Source organism: Anser brachyrhynchus (assembly GCF_964034855.1).
Source record: "Anser brachyrhynchus genome assembly, chromosome: 2".
NCBI classification, from domain to species: Eukaryota; Metazoa; Chordata; class Aves; order Anseriformes; family Anatidae; genus Anser; species Anser brachyrhynchus.
In genome coordinates, this window is record NC_137695.1 from 132774033 (window position 1) to 132795878 (window position 21846).

The 21846-nt window shown below is 34.8% G+C and overlaps 1 protein-coding gene across 4 annotated transcripts in view; it reads left to right on the forward strand.

Annotated features, from left to right (window-relative positions):
* The window catches only part of RALYL (RALY RNA binding protein like), a 421742-nt gene that overhangs the window by 22229 nt on the left and 377667 nt on the right, over positions 1 to 21846 (forward strand). For 3 of the 4 annotated variants that reach the window (XM_080579001.1, XM_080579003.1, XM_080578998.1), the window contains exon 3: positions 5731 to 5822. The exons of the other annotated variant lie outside the window; for it this stretch is intronic. The gene's annotated coding sequence lies outside the window, so the exon portion shown is untranslated. The remainder of the gene's footprint in view (positions 1 to 5730; positions 5823 to 21846) is intronic. 4 annotated transcript variants of the gene reach the window in all.

The window sequence follows — 21846 nt, forward strand, 5'->3', positions numbered from 1 at the left end:
CTCTCTACTATTGAAAAATTGCTAATAAGTATTGGAGACTAGAAATTATTTCATAAACCCCAATCACTATGGCTGGTACTTACCTGTGCAACCTCTTGTAGTATTAGGATTACACTGCATGGAAACTGTGGATTGCAGTGCTGGGTGTGGAACTCACTGTGAGGTAATTTCTCTGTTGCTGGTGAAGAGGCAGAGTGTCAGAAACAATAACTATGATGCTATTGACTTTACTTGCAGTTGATAGTACTCATTCATTATCTCAAAAAAAAAAAAAAAAGGCAGGAAATAACCGAAGTGGAAATTAAAATATGTTGCATTTTAAAAATGATCGTTAATATTATTATGAATGCCTCCTTTCTCAATTACTGACATCATGCATTTGAAATTCTTTCCTTAATATTTCATCAAGATAATTCCCCTCATTTAATATCAATCAGTCCAATTCTCAGAAAAAAACATCCATTAACATAGTAAAAAAAATTTGGCCTGGTAAAAAAAAGACAGCCTGCATTTTGTGTGCCTTTTTTCCTTTTTTTTGAACATGTATTTCTAAGACAAGTTTATAAAGCTATTGTTCTCTTTGTTACATATATATATATATTATACATATTTCTTTGGTTAATAGTTAATATTCCATTAATTTGCTTTCTATCTGTGACACCTCATTTATCATAAATTGCTATAACCTGCACTTAATACTCAGATCTCATATTATACATAATATATTAATTAGGTCACATAAGTTTCTCCCACTGGGTGAAAAAGATGAAGCAAGGTAATATATCCAGCATAAAAATGAGTTATGAATTATGACCCGCTGCTGTTTCTACATAAGTAGTTAACATGGTTTTCCATAATTAGAGTTGTCTTATGGTGTTTTTTGTCACACTTCAGAGACAGATTTTTGTTGGTAATATAAGGAATATTGTGTCTATTCTTTAATTTGAGAAGCTGATTGATTAAATATTGAGACTAATCCACACATCAGACATCACATGTCAAGGCATAGACTGGATGATTTTTTGAGGCTCTTCTAATTTGCTTTCATGATTCTTGAATTAAATTGAAGCAATGAATATTACAATGTGTTTTCACTTTTGAGAAAAATTATAGCAGCCCCTGTTAAAATTCAACAATATATGACTAGGGTTTTTGTTGTTGTTGTTTTTGTTTGTTCTTCTGTTTATTTATTTTTCTCTTCTGTCCTTTTTCAAATACACTCTTTTGTAAAAGATTGGAAATACAGAATGTTATCACTGTTGGTTGTTTCACTTCATAACAGCAACAATATCACCAATATTACACTCAGGAATCTAAGACAACATTAATTAAATTTTGCTATCAGGAAGATGAGTATATCTCAGCAAACAAAAAATTGTTTCATGATTAAAATAGCTGAAACCCTGTTGTCCTGAAGTTCAGTGTTCACAGCAATGTGTAACGCACTTAAGCCTTTCAGCACCACTGCAGTGTTATGAGCTAAATGACATATACATAATGAGTAGGTATTTTGTTATTAGTAATATTTAAAGCTTGGAGTGTATAGTTTTCTGTACCATTTCAAATGATGGAACTTGAATCAGTAATGATATATTGAATACATTAGAGGCAAAACTGTTTCTTTATCGTTATCTCACGGAGATTGTGCAGCAACAGAGAAAACTGTTGAAAATGTAGACCATACAGGGACCACTTTGAAAACTGAGAAAAATTTGCATTAAATGGTTGTGAGAAAATATTTTGCATTTTACCTCTCCTTCATTCACAACAGCTGTGTGTGACATTGTTGTGTAAAAGGGCATGCAAGGTTGTCTTTTCACTCCTTAAACTGGTTCTATGTGCCTGAGGGCTGCTTGGAAATTCCTTTTACTGCCAAGGAGTTATTACCACATTCAGGGACTGCTTGGAATGCTGTGTCCTGCCCTATTTCCCCTGGCCATTCTCTGTACTACTTGCAAGGAAGGGAAATTGGGTGTGCCACACGGAACTAGCTCAGCATCACTGCAGGATCACCCTGTGCTGTGTTCAGCAGCACTGTGTCCCCCTTTCTGCCATTAGCACACCGTGAAGCAATCGCAGTGCCTTGGAGCCTGTCTGCTGGATGTCTGTGAATGTTTATTCAGGGCTGTAAAATAAGCCTTGTAGAGACAAGCCCTCAATCTGAGAGAGAGGGAGTGAAATTCTCATTCTGAGGTAGTTAAAGGAAATGTTTCCATTAATATCTGAGAGACCATGATTTTTATATTTCTTTTTTGGCTACACTGCAATGATTTTTTTTTTGTGTGTGTGATCCCATGTCTCTTCTAGATAGACTTATACCATGATCAGTCTATGTAGTGACAGACCCATTAGCCAAATTACTTTTACTTATGCAAAATCAAAGTAAGAAAGATCTGCAAAAGACTACTACAAGCAGAAGTTTTGGGACTGCTATTGTGTCTTAAGATGAATTGCTACAGCTGACTCAAACGGTGGATTTGTAAAGAGGGAATGCTTTTCATGTTAAGCTCAGTGTTTTATGAAGTCCAGCATTCTTATCATGACCTTTAGTAACTAGTGTAGTAATAGAAAATTGCATTTCAGTAGATGAGGAAAGCTTTGGTCACTAGTCTACTTGAGGGAAATTTCCTTTAGCTTTAAACAAGAGATCTGACTGACAAGAGAGATAACCCATAGTTGACAGAACTGCTGTACAGGTGGGTTCAGAGAAGACTGTGCAGTAGACTTTTTGGCCATAGAGTTAGTAGACAAGTTAGATGGCAGATTGAGTGGAACTGCCTAAGCCATTATTACTGTTGTTTTTCTACATCAGGATACAAGTCTAGTAAAGGCAACAACTACTTTCACACATATGAGATTATGGTAGCCTGTTTAATTAATTTCTGCTTTTATAGAGTCAAGGGAAGGTGATTTTCCTTCTCATCAGTTGGTAAGAATGCCATCGTTACTACAGCTGGGTGCAAAAAAGCAATGGTGGTCTTCAAGAAAGCATGCAGAAGTCAAGAAAATTTGGCAAAAATGTTTAAATTAGAGCTCTCATGTACTGTGTGTGAACAGATGAAAGTTGTGAATGAAGACCATAACTTTCAAATGTTATCTGGAAATAAAAGAACCAAACAGGCAGAAGCAGAAATCCCATCAAGGTAAAGACAAAATATGATAGCCCTAGGTATTGTGTTTGTTTAAAATTGGAAGACTGGTCAGAAAACTATTTCAGGTGGATCCTGTACATGTGTACATGACTGATGAAAACTCATTTTTTCAGCAAAAATGTTCTCTGGCTAAGAAAGATTTGCCATTATTTGTTTGTAAGCAACTTACGCTGTGGTCTGGGAAAAGAATCCATGCTAGTAGCAGAACATGCATATAACTTTTTTTTTTTTTTTAATATCAGTTAAAGTCATTAATTAAAGTAACTAATACTATAATTCTTTTCATTCTTTTGAGTTTCCTGACACATTTTCCTTCCCATGAGATTGAACGAAAGTTTTTGATTGAGTTCAAAAGGTACTAGGTACTTCAGTTTTTGTACATCTTCATTATGATATATTTACAACAATTTTTCATTTAAATATTTTCATTGCAATCAAATCAAGATAGATATCCAGAAATGCAGATTGCCCAAGTTAAAGAATATTTTTAGATATTAAAATTGATATGTAAGCTAATACACATGTTGAATACAGTGTTGACTGGAAATAAACAGAAAGGAAAACGGAGCTGAGTAAAATGAATCATAAAGAGGTTAAGGGTTTTGAAAATGAGCATATGCCAGTAGAGTTAAATTGGGTTGTATTGATTGTGCTGCAGGGAATTTGCAACTGGAACTTTTCAAGAAATGGACTTGAGATCATTTTTGCTTAATAATTTCAGTAATGGTATTGGCAAATATTGGGAGTGTGCTGATGAAATTTGCTAATGTTGGATCAATAATAAGGGCATCAATAATACAGAGAAGGACTGAGATATATAGGAAAATGTGAATAGTCCTGAGGATTGGGGTAATAAAAGTGCACTTAGATATTAAATGAGGGTCACTTATTAACATCAATTTGCAGGTACCTGGGATATTTTTGCACTTATTCATTTTGGATAGTATTTATTTCACACTGGCAATGGTTGATTTTTAACCATTGTAAATCACATCCTTTAGACACCCCTACCCCCTACCCCCACCCCCCTTTTTTTTTTTTTGACACAAATGGAAGATTCTGAAATTATCTCTTCAATAAAAATCACTTCTAAACAGAATTAGCTTAAATATGAAAAAAAAAAAAGTTCTTGCTGAATCGTAAACCCCCAAAAGCAAAAATGTATAACGAAAACAGAAAAATATTTCAGCTTTCATAACACCAACAGCCAAGCTAAAAGGTGTTGAATCTTCTAAAACAGATGCCGTCTTGTGATGGGAGATAGATTAGCCTGTGAGCCTGAATAAACTTTGTCTCTAATTAGTATGCAAATCTCACCTGCTCCAGGGTTCTTCCTGTTTCAAAAACTGTGATCTATTTAGTGTTTCCATGTTTCCTTGTGAATAATCTCACCCAGGAGGTTTCTTTTTCATTCCAATTTTCTTCATACCTGTAATTTTCTAAGCATGCTTTACTGTTTTAGGTCAATATTTTCTTCAAAGAACCAAGTTAAAAAATGTTAGCATTTCTAAAACTGAAAAGGAAAAAAAAAATAGCACCTTGGAAACAAACGCAGTCATTAATAATAAAAACATTTTGACTTAATCCTGTAGGGTAAAATTCTATATTGTGACATATTTATTTTATATGTAAAATACATACAAAAATATACAGAGGACTATAGATGTTGAGTATAAATTTAATTCATCCTGAAACTTTTGAACTGATTAGCAGGCTATTTAATATCAGAATGTTAAATAAAATATATAATTGCCTTTTAAGTCCAATCATATACCATCAAAACTGCGACATTTTCAACAGAAGCAGGATCACATCGTTTAGTTAAAATTATTGACAGAGAACACATCAGCAAATTGCCAAGTATAGAAGTTTTCTAAATCTCTGTAAAATTCTGGAAAGAAAATAAAATAAAAAGTTGCTCCCACAAACCTGGATAGTGATTCCTCCTTCCCCTCCCTCTTGTCTGATATGACTACCAGTGTGTCAGCATGGAACATAAATGAATCATCTCAATAGATGGAAAAAGTCAGGATGGGGATCTCTTGATCTTGAGATCAAGATCTCTTGATCTCTCTATTCACATCATCCAACTTCAGACAACGACTTTCAGGACCCTCATCCCCATTTGAAAGAATCAACCTTTTCTCAACTGTCTATATAGGAAAGTTAGTCTTCTAAGCTTAAATGGTCAAAATTGTCATAATCAGATTCACCTCTACTGTGCAAGTAGTCCCATGGGACTGAACATATTTGCATGCATGCACACACACACACGTGCAGAAGCGCAACCTATTATGACAGCTCCTGCATGTTTAGAGGTCTCTCTAAATGCAATGTATGACAAGACTGTATATTTCACCTTAGATTATACAGTGATTGTCTATACTTGCTCTCAAGAGTCAACAAGCATATTTGGAGTGCCATATGAATACCATGGGACTTATGTTTGATGGGGAAATCTCTCTTCTATGAATTGCATGAACTTGTTTAGCTATATTTGCTCTATATGCATAATTCCTCTTTGGTGGCCTTAAAATAATGAAAAAGGAATTCATGACACCTGTATTTTATTTTCCAGTTGCTCACAGGGTGCATCCTTGGACAAGTCACTTAGATGCAGATCCTGAAAGGTTTTCAAGGCTCCAATTAATTCCAAAGACATCTTTAAAGGTTTGGGCTTTAATCTTTTTAGTGTTTGATTTCCTTTAGCTCTAAGATGAAAATGTTGCTATGAGCGTATCTCTGAAGCCTCTCAGAGACTTTGATGAAAAATCCTGTAAATATGTAAACCATTTTTTATTATTTTCTTACTGGCCACTGAAGGGAATTCTGCATGGAATGTAAGCATCTGGAACTACCAGGGTCTGCAATGTTTATGAGAATCAAGAAATTTGCCCTACATATTTATGTAGCTATTATGAAATGAGAGCACCAAACATAATTAATACAGAAAAAATATTTAAAGTACATTTTACCTGCTGTTTTTTAGTATTTTATCTGGTTGGATGAGCAGTGTTGTTGAAGCTCTGTTGGGAAATATTTTCAGTCCCACAGGTAAGAGGTAACTATCGAAAATTGTTCTAGCATTAGGGATTCACCTGATTCTAGTTCAGTGTTCAGAGATGAAACCAGCAATCTTGTTTGCTAAAGACAATTCACAGAAGTGTATTACACAGGTGCCAAACTATAAAATAGTCTGAGACACAGAAGAGTAATAGGTCAAAGAGAAGCTATAAGCCCAAATAGTCAAGAGAGAGAAGGTTCTGTGTTAACATTTCCAGAACGATCACTGTGTTTTTGATTTGGAGTATAAGGATGAGCTGAAAAGGATGAGCAGCACATAAATATGAAGAAGTCTGTCTCTGCTCTTCAGTGGTAGCCAGGTAAATGGCAGGTCCTTTGTAACTGTAATGCACAGAGAGATGGGAGTGAGGGAGGCAGGCATACCCAGAGTAATGTGTGCTACCCTATGGGTCCTGCTGCTGATTGGTCAAACAAATCTCTGCTGCGTAACAGATTTATTTTTCCCATGTCACTATCTTACAACAAGTTAGCCCTCCACAGCCTGTTTACATATCCATTTTCCTGCTGTGCTCACCAGAAGACTAAGTCAAATGTAAACTGGAAAGGGCTTGTAGGCAACCAGTTCATCAAGCCTTATTTTGACTACTCAGATCTCTGTCAAAGCCTTTCTTGGGTATGTTCGATAGCTCAGGTTTGATGACCAGCCTTTTTCAGGTTGGAATTTCAGTTTAGATAAGGAATCTTGTCCAATAAATGCCAGAACTGGAATAAATCCCACCTGGCCCAGAAACAGTGCATAACATAGAGTTGGGCATTGGGACTACAAACAGCCATGCTACAATGAATTTATATCATATTCACATAAGGAACGTGTGAATATGTGAATTATGACAGACTACAACTTCTCAGCTGTGGTCTGTCATACAAATGATACACTAAAGGAACACATATAAAAAAGGATACAGGGAAGTACTTGTGTCAAAGCTGAATAGTCTTCAGATCAAATGCTGTGTTTGCATCAGTGACAGGAATTTCTTAGAGTATGGACTCAACTGATAGTGATTAAATATAGAGGATAACAAATATTATACAGAATACAGAATGTAGACATATAGTAGTGTTTTATACCTGATATGCCTCAGCTGAGCTGTCTAGAAATGCTTTACATAGTGATAAGTTATCACTAGGAATGAAACTCAGACCTGTCATGAGGCAGTGTCAGTTACACATTGCTTAGTGGACATTGAAATTTATGTTAGAATTGTGGACTAAATATCATCTTAAAATGGAGAAAGCCATCATTCAGTAAAGTAGGAAAAATGCCTCAAATCTGCTGAAAGAGGTGGAAACTCACAGAGCTTCACCAGATTCAAATCTGAGTGTTCAAAATAACTCAAGCCTTCAGATTCCCAATATAGTATTTTAAAATATTTATTTTAATGTAAGACTTTTAAAATTTGATTTCCAGGAAAATTAAAATCTTTTAAATAAAACAAGAGCTGAGATTTGTTAAAAAAAAAAAAAAAAAAAAGAAAGAGTTTTTTTTCACAGTTCGGAGTACTTAGGATCTGGCTTATAAAGAAACCACCCCAAATCATATTTGTTAGGTTTTGGACAGTCTGGGACTTTTCATGAAGATATTTCCTGTTATAGTTCTGTATTTCTGCTTGTCAGATGATTTTCATTAGGCTTTTATACATAAAATGCTTTAAAATCTGGACTTGAGTGGAGTAGGTGTAGAGAAATCTAAAGGAAGACTACACAGTACATTACTACTGAAGGTCTAGGAATAGTTTGCGCAGACGAACTACAATTCCATCTGTGTAATTAAGGCCTAAAGGAAAAGAAGATGAGGTAAATTTACTCCTGACTTTAATGCTGAGAAAGCAGTATTCAAGAGAATGCAAAGAATGACCTTTCTGGCTCATTATTAGTTGTCACTGATGAAAATACATCTTTGGACCTAATGTTACTAGTTATAATTCTAACTCTAATGATTAGCGTAAATTCATTGCCTTCAAAATATCAGTTGTTAATACAAGTGAGAGAAGTGAGTACTTCATTCTTTGTATTCTGCTTCCTCCATGCCAGACCTTCCTATTTCAACCCTCCAAACTGTTAAGTTCAGAAGGAATGATGAAGTAGCCACATATCCTGGGAGATTTCTCTATTTCTTTCCCTTTCACTCTCACGCAGATGGATTGAGAGAGAGAGCTACTCCTGAGGCAGGTTTCTCAGGCAGGCATGAAACCAGAGCAGATGCTAGCAGACCAGGCAGTGATGCATATATTTCACTTTTTTTCCTCCTTTTTGTTAAATACATTTGTTATCCTGAAACAAGTCTTTGTCCTCAGTTGAAAATTAATTCATTTTATCTTGAAAGTTGAGCCATCATCAGCTTTAAAGATGCTCTATGGGTATGGCAAGTTTAAACTACACTCTATCCCTCATTAACTTTAAACTTGATTAATTTTACATGGAAAAATAAAGTGAAAAAAACTTTCTAAATGGAAATTTCAGAATTTTACAGTGATTTTTGTAGAAGAATATGATGAAAAGATTTTTTTTTAAGCTTGTAGAGAGTGGTTGTAATAAGAAATCAAAGCTAAAGAGAACACTTGATGAAAAGGGATTATGACAAAGTAGTATATTTTGGCACTTAAAAACAACCTTCGATTCACTTAATTAAAAAAAAAAAATGGTTGCTGTCAAAAGTTTATATGATGCCCTTGAAAGTGACATTGAAAATTGTCACTTCAGGAAACTCTCAGAGAACAACACCTTATCTGCTGTAGCATACACCTGTACTCCATTTGCTCCTACAAAGGGTAAAAGAAGGCCTGAATATCACATGAATCTCATTTTTGCCAGCTAGAGATATTTGATGAAGATGCAGAAGCAATTTCACCCAAAGGAGCAGCATGGTAGCTGCTGTGGAGAAAACATTCTCCAAATGCCTCACAAGCCTTATCATTTCACAGTTTGTGTTTGGGAAATGCTGACTTGAATATAAAAACTTCAGCTTTCACAAACAAACTCTTTAAAAAATTGACTCATATTTTCATTGATAATATCCTGTTCTTCTAATATATTTTTAAACTGTTTTCCCCAGCTACTCCTTGCTTTAGATAAACAATCAAAAGAGCACACATTTTCAGCTTCATTCTTCTTCCTCTTTCATTCTAGCCAAGTTCAGGCATATGCCACACAGTTATCAAACAAAGAAGCTTCACTTTCAAATATTCACAAGGGAAGGAAATTATGTTTTTCTTGTTTGGGATTTTTTTTTTTTAATTTTTTGATTTTCTAGTTTTCTGTATAGCTATAATCTCTCTTGCTTTGTAGGGTGTGTGTAATAAATGGGGTTTGAAATTCCTTAAACACTTTAGCTTCGCTTCAGCTATTAATCTCATCAGCCATTTATTGGTTTCTATGCTACAAAGCAATGGAGATTATCCTTTAATTAATTCCATTGAGGGGTTCAGCTGCCACTATCAACCACACTATGGTTTCATAAATTAATCTTGTGGGGGAAATATAATGCAATTTATTATAACATTTATATTAAAATGCAAATAACAATAGTTGAAATCCTGTGTAACAAAAAGATATACATGTATAAATATATGTCTCCCAAATGCAGTAATCAAAAGAACACTTGCATGTTCTTGGTTTTTTATATTTTCTTTAATTCTGTGCTTTAAGGATATTTTAGAATCCATCAGAAAAGACAAATATATTTTCTTGACTCTCACATACGTATCTGTCTTAAAAATTATGAAAGAACATCTTAAATCCAGACATCTGAGAAATGTATTATTGATTTATAGAGATCTGCTTGAGGTATAACTTGCCCTCTCATTCATTTGTACTATTGTAACTTTGTCAATTATAATAATACACATCTGGACATGATGACCTTTTTATATTGTGAGTACTTGAAGGACAAGAGTACCTACTGCCTAAAGTATTGCCAACATATTTTGATCTCTAGAAGCTGAAAGTGCCTGGCACGGCCACCTTTCTGTGTCAGACAACAGATTACATTAAAATTATGTTAACTATTTCAAAATTAATTTGGGTGTAAGCAGAACAAGTTTCACTCTGCACAATGTGCAGATGTACTTTCTTTGAAGTCATTAAGTGTTAAGTTTTCAACTGTACCTAACATTTGATGGAAGCAGAAGAAGAAAGTAGAGAGGTGAAGATGTTTGTTTTATGTTCACCCATTTTAATGTCAGTAGCTATGCAGGAATTCCAGATCAGTTCACACTGAGAAAACAATGTGGTGTTATCAGCAGTGTTCCTTTTCTGAGTACCACTTTCAGTAAGATTTCTTGCAGATTGGCAATCTTATCAGTGCCAAGAAATTAAACAGACTGTATGTTCTGCCTAAAAATCTACATATAACATTATTAATTAAGTTAATTAATTAAGTAGAATCCTCAAGACAATCTGCATAAATAGATTTATTAAACCCCTGAGCGCTGTAAGATGTTGCAAAGCCTCTTGGTGGATTTGAAGTAAATCCTAATATTTCACTGATCTGGGTGAAGAAATTCAGCTTAACATGGAAAAATGTTTTCTGTATTAATTATAATTTTTTTGTTATCAGAAGTATTGAGTTATTCTTCATCTTAATAGATACAATTTTCTGTAATTAATTAATTAATAATATGAGAAATGATTCCAATATTTAAGCTGTTTTCTGGCTGTGTATGTCCAGCGTATTGATCATGTTTTGCAACTACAGAAGAGGTCTGTGTTTGCTAAAATATTACTAAATGTGCTGCTTTGAGAATTTGCGGTGTATAACAAAGGGAATTACAACTACTTTCACCTAGAAGCTGATGGAAAACACCATATGGTTTAAATCATAAGCCAGCACAGAACAGAACTGATATAAAAACAGGATGGTGCCACCTATCCCAGCTCTGATATGTCAGTGATGTGCAGATGTATTTGTGTTGTGAAGACTATTTAAAAATAGCAGCAAAATTACATTCTCAGTGAAAGCAGCCGTGGGGAAGGCATGTATTTATTTAAGTAGATAACAGCAAGGACATGCTATTTAAATGCAATCCACCTAAAAAAAGCTACCTCTCAGAACTGTTCAGGAGCTGCTACTACAGTCCCTGGGTTGCGGTCACCCGCCAGGCTAAATGCGTTTGCTTAGTGGGAGACCCTGAGAAAATTCGCTACCGAAAACCAGTGTATACCTACCAGTACCTGCTTAGCATTTGTAGAAGAAAGAAAAAGCTTCATGTCTTAAAAAATTAAGATACGTTTTTTTAAACTGTGTTTACAAATGAGTCTTAATTTTTGTTGCTTTGTGGATTCTTTTAGTTGTGCTGTGTCAATGACTCTTGTTGGATTTCCCAATTGATACAAAGTAGCAAGACTCTACCAAATATTTTATAGAAAATTGGTAACAGCAACGTTAGAAATATAAAATACTCTCTAAGCATCAACTTTGTGATCCTATTCGATAATTTCTGTTTTAATATTAGCAGTAGCTGTTAAAATATTTTGACTCAGGTTGCCTACATATATTTTCAACTAATATAATATGGTGAACAGAAAAACAGTGGATCTACCAACAAACCTGACTTTCATCACATTTGGACTGAATATTTGGTGCTAATATGTGGAAGAGGCCAGAATTTTCACAAGTTTATCTTTGTGACTAATAATAGCTACGAATTCATGCTAACGTATGTATATATAGTTTACCATCTACGCTGTCTAACAGTTCATCTGAAGATTGGATGAGAAGCAAAAACAGTTCATAGAATAAGAGAAATTGAAAGCATAGATGAAAGCCTACTCCGTCAAATTGTCCAGGAAGAGACATGATACTCCCAATTTATTAATGCTGGTTTTGATACTGTACTTAATTATATAATAGAAAAATTATGACAATTTAATTATAGTGTATAGGTTCTAATGAACCTGAGTCTTTTGGATTCTAGCCAATAAAAATGATTTAATATTTGCTTGTCTTATTTTTATCTGTAGAATTCAGTGCCTTGAAGTTAAAGAACAAGAACCTGTCCTATTACAAACCAAAGCTCATGTCTTACAGATTCATATCTTTGCCTGTGATGGACTCTTTAGCAGCTTGTTATCATTCTCATCATATAATATTAAATGACTAATCAAATGGAAAAACAGGTTGTTACATGCAAATCCCCGTCTCAATAATTATTTAAATCTTTGAAACAAGATACGTCATGGATAGGGCCATGCAGTAGCCCTTTGATATACTTTAAGTTTTAATTTAGGATCTTAAAAGGAACAGAAAATATTTGTTGAGAACTTTTCAGTGACAAATTAAGATAACTAGGAATGCTAGGAATTACTGCTTGTATATTTTTTCAGGTAGGCTCTTTACATGTAGGTTATAGGTTCCATTTTGCCTACAAGTCTCTGCTTTCCTTTTCCTTTTTATGTCTGTCTTGGGCCAGCTCTCTAGCAGCTGGTGGCATAGGGCTAGCAGAAAGTGCTATTCGTGACCATTCTCCCATGATTAGGCACAGGAACACTGGGATGGAACCATTAGTATCACTTACGACTTGTTACCTGGCCTTTCACATTGTCTTGGTTGCACTGATTCATTGAAGCACTTGGAACTTCATGTAATGGCTTCTCCCTCTTGATTTAATGCGTATAAGCCTGACACCTAATCAGCCACACATCCAAGCATGTTCTAGCTTAGATTGCATGAAGAAAGTGTAGATGTTGCCTGCTGTGAAGTCACACATGGTTAGGTCTGTCTCCGTAATCAAACAGTTGTAGCAGCACGATGCACGGCAACAGGTCATAGGATGTGTAGAAAGGCCTTTAGGCCCTTTGCTAATTACAACAGCATTAAGAATCTTCATTAAGATGTCAGAACAATTAATCTAGCCCACCACACTCCGAATGGGATCCTGTGTCTTCCCAAAGAAGACAGTAGTGTTACAATGTGTCTTTCTGAATATGATTATTAAAAAAATAAATCCAAAGATCAGGGTTGTGAAGTTAGGGTGAACACCAAGGTACAGTGCCTTAACCTTTATCCCTGAGGTGAGTACGTCCCTGGGATGGGCAGTAGACAATCAGAATGAGTAGCTCTTATTCATTTCAGTGTGAAGGAGTCGGGATACCTGTGCCACAGGTGTATGTGGCATGAGGCTCAGTGAGCAGAGTTGAGGCTGATCATCAGCTCCACCATTTGGGATTTTCAAAAGTTTTGGTTTGTCTATTTTGAATGGCTACAATTTTCCACTAACCAGTACTGTATACTGTACAATTCAAGGGTTACTTTTGAGATAAACCTCGAGCTGGGGTAAAGAATATTTTAACTTTAAGTTGTTTCCTTTCTTCAGAAGGCAATAAGTGGTAAGTTTTTATATCAGTTCTGTTAATTTGTCAAACTTCAGAGTTTATGATATAGGATATAGGGCTTTCTTGAAAAAGGGCATATGCAGACCTGAAGTCAAAAGGAGGGGAAGGGAAAGCAACCTGACTAGCTCTGGAAGTATAGTATGCTTAATGTCTAGGGTACCTTACTTTGGTAATGCCATGGGAGTAGTTCCTGTGCTGGATCAGGTGAAGAAGTCTTGGTGCAGGACAACATTCAGGGAAAGAGATATTTTCTCTCAAATTTTATTTATTTTATTTTTCTGATCTAAGAATTTAAATGCAAAATGCAATCAATAAGAAGGCTGGTTAATTATGCCTGACAGGAGGACCATAAGGAAGACCTGAATTCAACATTTTGCACAGGACTGATTGCCAGCATTGCGTCTGGGGACAAGTGAGGAAATGGGGACTAATGAAACCTCCAGAATGCCTCCTACTGCCCTCTCTCTTGCACTGCCCAGATTCAGTGGAAACTGAATGTTAGACAAATGAGGAGGTGTTTGTGCTCAAACATTTTGAAGTACTTTATCATACACACGCTTACTGCATCATACACTGAATTTCTCAGGATCAAGGGCTATGAAAGCAGGATGGACAGACAAGATAACTGGAAAGCAGGGTGTAGGATCAAAATGGACAAAAAAGCAATACACCAAATTAAAGCGTTTGGATTTTGTAGAGAATAGAACTAAATACAGGTGTTTGTTTGTTCCCCCCCCATCCATCCCCTCTCCTCCAAATATCTATGTTTTCAAACAAGGTAATTATCAGAGTTCTGTGGAAATCTGTAGAGTTAGGCTGATTTACACAAGCACAAAATCTGACCTAAATAGGAAAATAGCAAAAAAAAAAAAAAAAAAAAGTGTTTCCTTCTCTGTCCTCCAATACTTAATCTTCCTTGAAATGTGAAAGGCTTCTCATATAAAATGAAACCAGATTTAGAAAAAGTGAGAACATCTGAAAAAAAAAATAATAGGCTGTTCCAGGGATTTGTAATAATGACTATAACACTCTCTTAGATAAAATAGGAGAAAATTTCTGACTGCAAACAGCAGATTCAGTAGCTCTCTGGAGGTTTAATCTTTCACAGATAGCAATAAATCTGAGCTGGATAAAGGCCTGGAGCTTTGCAAAATATAAGTTTCTGATGGAATGATGTTGTTCTGTTTTGTGAACTACACCATTTATCCTTATTTCTTTGTAGGTGATGCTTTCTGTGAATTCTTCTGAACTGGCCCATGATAAAAGTAAAAACAGATGCAGGAAGTCTGTATGATAATAAATAATGACTATGCTTGACAAAGTACTTTTGACATTTTAAGAGGGATACCATTGAACAATTTTATCTGGTTTGTTGCTTGACCATGAAAGGACTAATATAGTCCAACTGAAAGGCATCTTTCTTATTGGACTGGGAAAAAAAAAAAAAAAAAATCACTTGCAGTCCAAATCCACATCTTCTCTGGGAGTTGGCTTTATTAACGAAACACTAGCCTTCCCTGGCATAGCAAAGTCCTGATGGATTTTATTTATTTATTTATTCTTGTCTACAAAAAATCTACATCCTACACAATCCAGATCTGCTTGTGTAGTTAGCCAGAGCTGTAAAAATCTACATGTAAAAGAAAGGCAGTAAGTGATGATTGCATTTTTTTTTTGCACTTGAGCGTATCTGCCACATTTTAGCAGGTTGCTACAGGAAAAACAAACAAACAAACAAACAAAAAACATGCCACCCAATCTAAGGAAGAAAACTAAGGAAATTGAGGTATCAACTTTTTCAGCGAAGGTGTTAAAGGGAAACTTGTCAAGAGAGGCATCAGAGAGTGATCTGGCAGTGTGAGCTGAACTCCAGCGTCCCTGGGAGGGTTACCAAGAACTTCATTGAGATTTGCATGTCTGCAAATTCATTTTTGGACATTCAAAGAACAGAGCAGGTCTGCAAGTAGATCTTCTAGCTAATATAACTCATAACTATAAATAACTGTTTATTCACCAAATATTGTGTTTTGTCTTTTGTCCTCATTTTGAAATAACCCTTTTGTTTTTCATTTAACAGTTGGTCTATATTTCTTGTTTTGGTTTGAGTGGTATAATTCTCTTGATTTTCTTCCAAAAACAGGAATTCTGTCATCCTCCAATATATCTATGAAATTTAGTCTACTTGCCACTCTTCATTATTATATTCTGGTTACCAGTTTTCATTGATGATTTGTTAACAAACTGCATTCATGCATTCTGAGCATTCAGTCTTGCTACCTAATAAGATCACAGATAACACAGATAATAACACCTTTATTTGAGGTGTTTATTTTGAGAAATGTTGCCTCACTGACTCTGCAGTTAAGTTCAAAGCCTAAAATCTATCCACTAAAATGGATATTTTCCCTCCATTATTAATGAAACTCAGTTCCATATCTTTAATATTGCGTGGATAAGAAAATTAAGTGGGTTGTGATATTTACATTCTTGTTAGCTATTTTGCATATGCTATGAGAAAAGCATATCTTTGCGGGCACTGTAAAAAAAAAAAAAAAAAAAGACTGTGAAATAAAATGAAGAGGAATTAATTTGTTTTTTCTTTGCTTGCATTTATGTAAATCTCATTTCCCTAGACTGGGTTGCATCTATGGCTGATATTGGATGTTCTATTGTCATTTATGAATCTGATTTACAGAAATGAAATTGTTTCAGTTCCGAAGCCTCCTTTTTGTAATAAATATATGTATTTGAATTGAACTTTGTTTAGTTTTCTTCAACCAGGAAATTTGCTTTAAAATTAAGTTTCACAAGCTTATCAGGCTTTTATTTTCCTTTGAAGGTTTTTAATTAATGTATTATTTAAGAAAGTAACTCTGGCATACACTAAAAATCTGAAGTTTCCAATTTATTTACAAAAGAAGTGTATGGGTTACAGGTATCTCTCAAACCATCTGCCGTCTGGGAGACAACACAGATACATAAAATACTGATTTTGCCTAATCAGTGCGCAGCTCTTGACCTTTTGCTGAGTCTCCCACAAGAGTTACCTATCATTTAATGCAAACTATATTATGTGTGCCTGTGATACAGGTATGTCCCATTTAGTGTCTGAAATAGCTAACAATTTAAATATCTTTCAGTTATTAAGATTTCAGGGAAGAGATGTGAGATGTTTGATTTTAATCAAGGGGCTGATCATATCTTATGGAATTTAGTTTAGATTTTGCTGTGAGGAAATATCCTTTTTTTTCTTTTCTTTTTTTTTTTCTCTCTGTATTTGATAAACGTATTAGAAAAATTTCAAGGTCTTCATAAGGCTGTATTTGGTAATACGTGCAGAGACAGGGAAACACAGTGTAAATCACATTTTTTAGTGGACTAAAAGGGAGACTATGACGTTTCAACTAAAAATGCACAGGGAAAATGTTGGGTAAGGCAAAGTGTCTATAAGTGTCTATAAATGAGCTCATTTGCCTTCACTTTTGAGAATTTTAAGTACTTTTTTTTTTTCTTCCTTTTCAGCTAATTGGGGTTGTTTTATTTTAATTAGCTTATTGTCTTTGGAAGAGAACTGGTTTTTGAACAGTTTGGGGAAAAAAGTGTAAGGAAACAGCACCTCAACACCATTGTATTAGCCCATCAGTAGAAACAGCTGCTGATGTTAGATATGCATGATGGAGAGCATGTAGCAGCACTGTCACTGCTACATTAGCTATGTCAGGAAAAAAAAAAAAAAAAAGAAAGAAAAAAAAAGTCTGGATTCTTGTTTTTTAAAATCACTTATAAGCAAAGGAAGTATCAAGCAGGATAATTGCAAAAAAGATTTACAAAGAACATTAAATGATGTGGGAAGATACCATCACATTATTGGTAATGCTTTAATTAAAAAATGGAGGATGATTTTATTCTTTGTAATTTGCATACATTAAAGAACTTTTTCTCAAATATATTTGGCATAATACCTTTAATTATTAACCTAATCTAGATACATATTCTCTTCTGTGTTGGTCTTCCTGAGAAACTTGTGGAGAGCTGTTTTACATCTCAAATAAGTTTAGCCTTTCCAATGGTGCAGTGGTCAAGGGTTTATCAAGCGATGGAGCAGACTGTCTACATTTCCCCCAGTGTCTTGACCAGAGTAATGCCTCTTCATGGGGCTATAGGCAAACTTACAAAACAGACACTATAATTACTTCTGGAACAGTAAGCAGAGCCCACAGTGGGGCAGAGAATCGGATGTTTCTTTTAGGACTAGCAGGTGGTACTGGGCTGCAGATGCTCGCACCCCAGAGCTCTCTGCTTGCATGCGGATAGGAGCAGATGAAAGATATGGTCTTTTGTAAGGTTTGCATTGGTCTTCATGATGGGAAGGAGCATTGAAAATAGTAAATATGTCATGCTGTTAGGAAATAATTTTAAACACACACTAACCTGCAATCTTCTGATATTTTTTTCACCTGCACTATATAATTCAATTTTGGGCATCACAGCTTTTTGGACAGTGTAAAGAAATACACTAAAAACATGTTTTCTGAAATGATTACTCTCATTTATCCTCCTTTTTACTTTCAAGTATTTAATATGATTTATAATATTTATTTAAAGTACAATAAAGATGAGAGTCTTTATATATTGGAAAAGTAATAAATTTGGGGTGAAAATCATCTCAGGAAGAAAGAAACTATACAGCAGAGCTATTAAACTTTTTGTCAGTAGTATTCAGCCTGTAAGACCTTCACATTCACATGAACAAAATTGGTAATAGAGTGAAGAAAAAGCATATTATATGATGTCTTGTTATACATGTAAAAAAAAAGCTACAAGTGCTGGAAAGTTTATTGCAAGATCTTATAATTAGAATTTTTGCTTCTAGTCTCCCTTCGTACTTCATGTGTTTCCATGAACCACTGATATTTCATGGTGACAATGGAATGGTTAGACACAGTGTATTTGAAATCCAAAGTTTTTGTTTGTTTGTTTTAATATAAGAGATAACATTTTCTATACAAGTTTTTCTTAATACTGTCCTTGACAAAAGTAATTTATTTTTTTCAGTAGAATCTTGAATAAGCTACTAAATTTTTTTCTCTATATAAACAAAGGTCATTTTTTCAAGTGGAAGTTACAGGAAGAAAGTAATCTTTACTATTATGTTTGGTACTTTACCCTTCTAATAATTTTTAAATCCTTAAACATTAACTTTTCATGTTGGGAACTTTCCTACAATAAGTACCTCATCACTGTCCAAAAGGTCATTATTCCTTTTTCATGTTGTTTATTTATTTACATTGGTGGTGTCTGATTCTAGTTTTATTTCTTTTTGTCTCCACTGATTTTGTTGATTTCATTACTCATTCTGCAGATAGAGAAAACAAGTTTTACTAGGATAAATATGAGCAGAAACAGACTCATGAAACCAAACCCTTTATTTTAATATTTGTATAAATGAAAACACTGTTCTTTTCCATGTCTTTTTCATCCTCCTTACACTGTGGACTTCCTCAGTGCGTTCTGAATTTCTAAATCTTAACATATTAAATGTGACAATTTCTGATTATGCCAATTCCTCTTTTTTTTTTTCTTTTTTTTTTTTTTTTTTTCTCCTTCCTTGATATATTCAACTTGGGCCAAACCATAAGAGGTTTATTATATTCATGAAAATGCAGAAGCATTACCTCATTACACTAGAATTTATGTGCAAGAATTAAAAGAGACATTTGGAGGGCTGTTTAAAATAGATATAAATATATCTGCCATGATTAAAGATAAGTAATTTAATTTAACAGAAACTGTTAAATAAACAACATGTTTTAATAGTGGCAGAGTTCTCATGTCAATAAGTGATGCTGCCAGAGGCTTTCAATCAAGCCTCTGTTTTCAGTTGCTGATAACTCTGCCAAATTTAAACCATTGTAGTTGAATATAACCCTCAGAAAATTTGTTAATGTTTTGATTAAAGTAAGCTCTTCCTTAAGAAGTGGTTAAGGAAAATGGCATTGACTAGTTAATGTTAAATAGTTTTATTAACATTTTGTTGTAAAGCTTCCATCTGGTGGCACGTGGGAAATGGAATTTAAAATCTTGCTTGAGACAACTCTGTACTGATGAAAATGTCTCTACTCCCCCTAAGGAAATCTGGCCTTAGAGGTCACTGAGTAAAATGTCTCTGCACATGACAAAACTTGTGAAATCATTGTTTTCCAAATATCCTTTCTATGCTGAACATGCATTACTCCATCAAAGAGCATGTGGAAATAACCCCGTGCATGCACTATCCATACAGGAGACCTGAGTGCCTTTCCTCTCGGCCCTGGCATCACTTTCCCTGTAAACTGGGGCTGCCAGGAGAAGAGAAGAAGGAACTCACAGTTGTGAGTGGACAGGACAGGAGCAAGACTGACTGTGGTAAGGAAAGACTTTAAGGGGAAGAGACAAAATAAACATCCACAGGGAAGATTCTAGAAATTGAGGAGAATAATGGAAATGATGTTAAGGAGAAGAATGGGGGCCTGAGTAGGATAAGAAAGAAAAGTAAAGGTGTGGGAGAAATATTGGCACAGGAGGAGGCAGACAAGAGTTGGCTGAGGAACATACATTTGGGGAACGATAGCAGTAAGGGAAGGTAGGAGGCCAGGGCAAAGGAGAGTCTCGTGGAAAACTTGGTGGAAAAGTTTAAAATCCCTAGAATATGCTTTCCCTTATTTAGAAAATAGCTATGAAATTTAACAATGCCTTCATTCTCTGAAGGACAGGATGAGCTGGAGGCTAACTGTGTTGCCAGTGTCATTACTGGTTCAAGTAGCTGAAACAGATTCAATGTGACTATCCTTCCTTGCTGAGTACCCAAAGGGACCAGCTTGTTTCAGCAGCATGATATAGCTAATTTTCTTTAAAGCCTTACTGTTACATTGCTTCTGAACAGTGTCAAAGAAGCACTAAGGCTGCAATTAAAGAACACAGAAATTATGAAATACCTGAATTAAGGCTACTCAGTCAACCTGAATTATCACCACAGGTTTGTGCTCATTTTGATTCACTCTTTCACTTGCCCATCACCACATGCTTTTTTACATCCTACACCTCCATTGTCTCCTGCCCTTGTCAGATCCTTCCTCAACAAGCATGTCCACTTGCTGGTGCAGGATTAAAGACTTCAAACTGGTTTTTAGTAAGAGGATTTCCAGAGTGAGCCTTTTGGTTGTTAATGTTTTTAAGATCTGTGTGTGAAAATGCAATTATATGCATACCTTGTTGCTTAATGAGTTTTGATATATGCTATTGATCAAGTACAGTATTATGCCTTGTTTTCTGCCACAGAATTAAATATATATATATATATTACTTTACTCCTTGAGGTAGTAGCAAACAAATTTAGTGAAAAGTGATTCTGTATCTTGTTTTCTATATTACTAAGGTACCACAAGGATAAATAAAGAAAGAAGTATTGTATGCAACTCTATGTCATAATCTAAATGTAATGCTACACAGATTATGAACATTTCTCTGGCTTAATCAAAGACATTAATACTATCAAAGCATTGAAACCACAATTGAAAACACATTATATTAACATGTTTTGAACTCTGTTCTCCTCCAAATACGTTTCCTTTTTTATTTTATTTTTTTTTCCCCTACATCCTTGTTGTTAGAGAACAAGGTCATCTATGGTTATGTTAGAGGTTTATTGTTTGTTATTTAACTGTACCTGCTGATCATTGTATATTATTAAGAGCAGGATAGATAACTGTATAGTGGGAAGTGTGAGACTTGTGATGGTACTGGAAACAGTCCCCCAGAAAGCTGCTATTCTGCACAGGAAATCTTTGTAAAGAACCTGCAGATCTTTTGCTTGTTAGAGTATTTTTACATGAAACAGTTCCAAACCATTTTTCTAGAATATATCCACCCACAGGCACTAGAATATTTCACTGAGTACTTCATTGTGCTTTGGTGGAAAAGATATTTCAAAGTATAAAAAATTCTCTCAGTAACTTAAACCATCACAGTCCAAGCAGGGATTGAATTGTTGCCTGCACCTAACAGCAGCAGATATTTGAGAACCGTTTCATATACAACAGTTAAAAACAATGTCCTAGAATACAACCCATCACAGAAATTGGCTTCTTCACCAAATATCAAAGAAATCATCATTTTAGGCAAAATCAGTATACTTACTGCTGTCATCCACATTAACCAAATTAAGGTTATATTACTTATAGTTAAATAACCTTTCTAATAGCTTGTTAAAGAGTAGAATTGTTGTGGCTGTGACAGTAGAAGA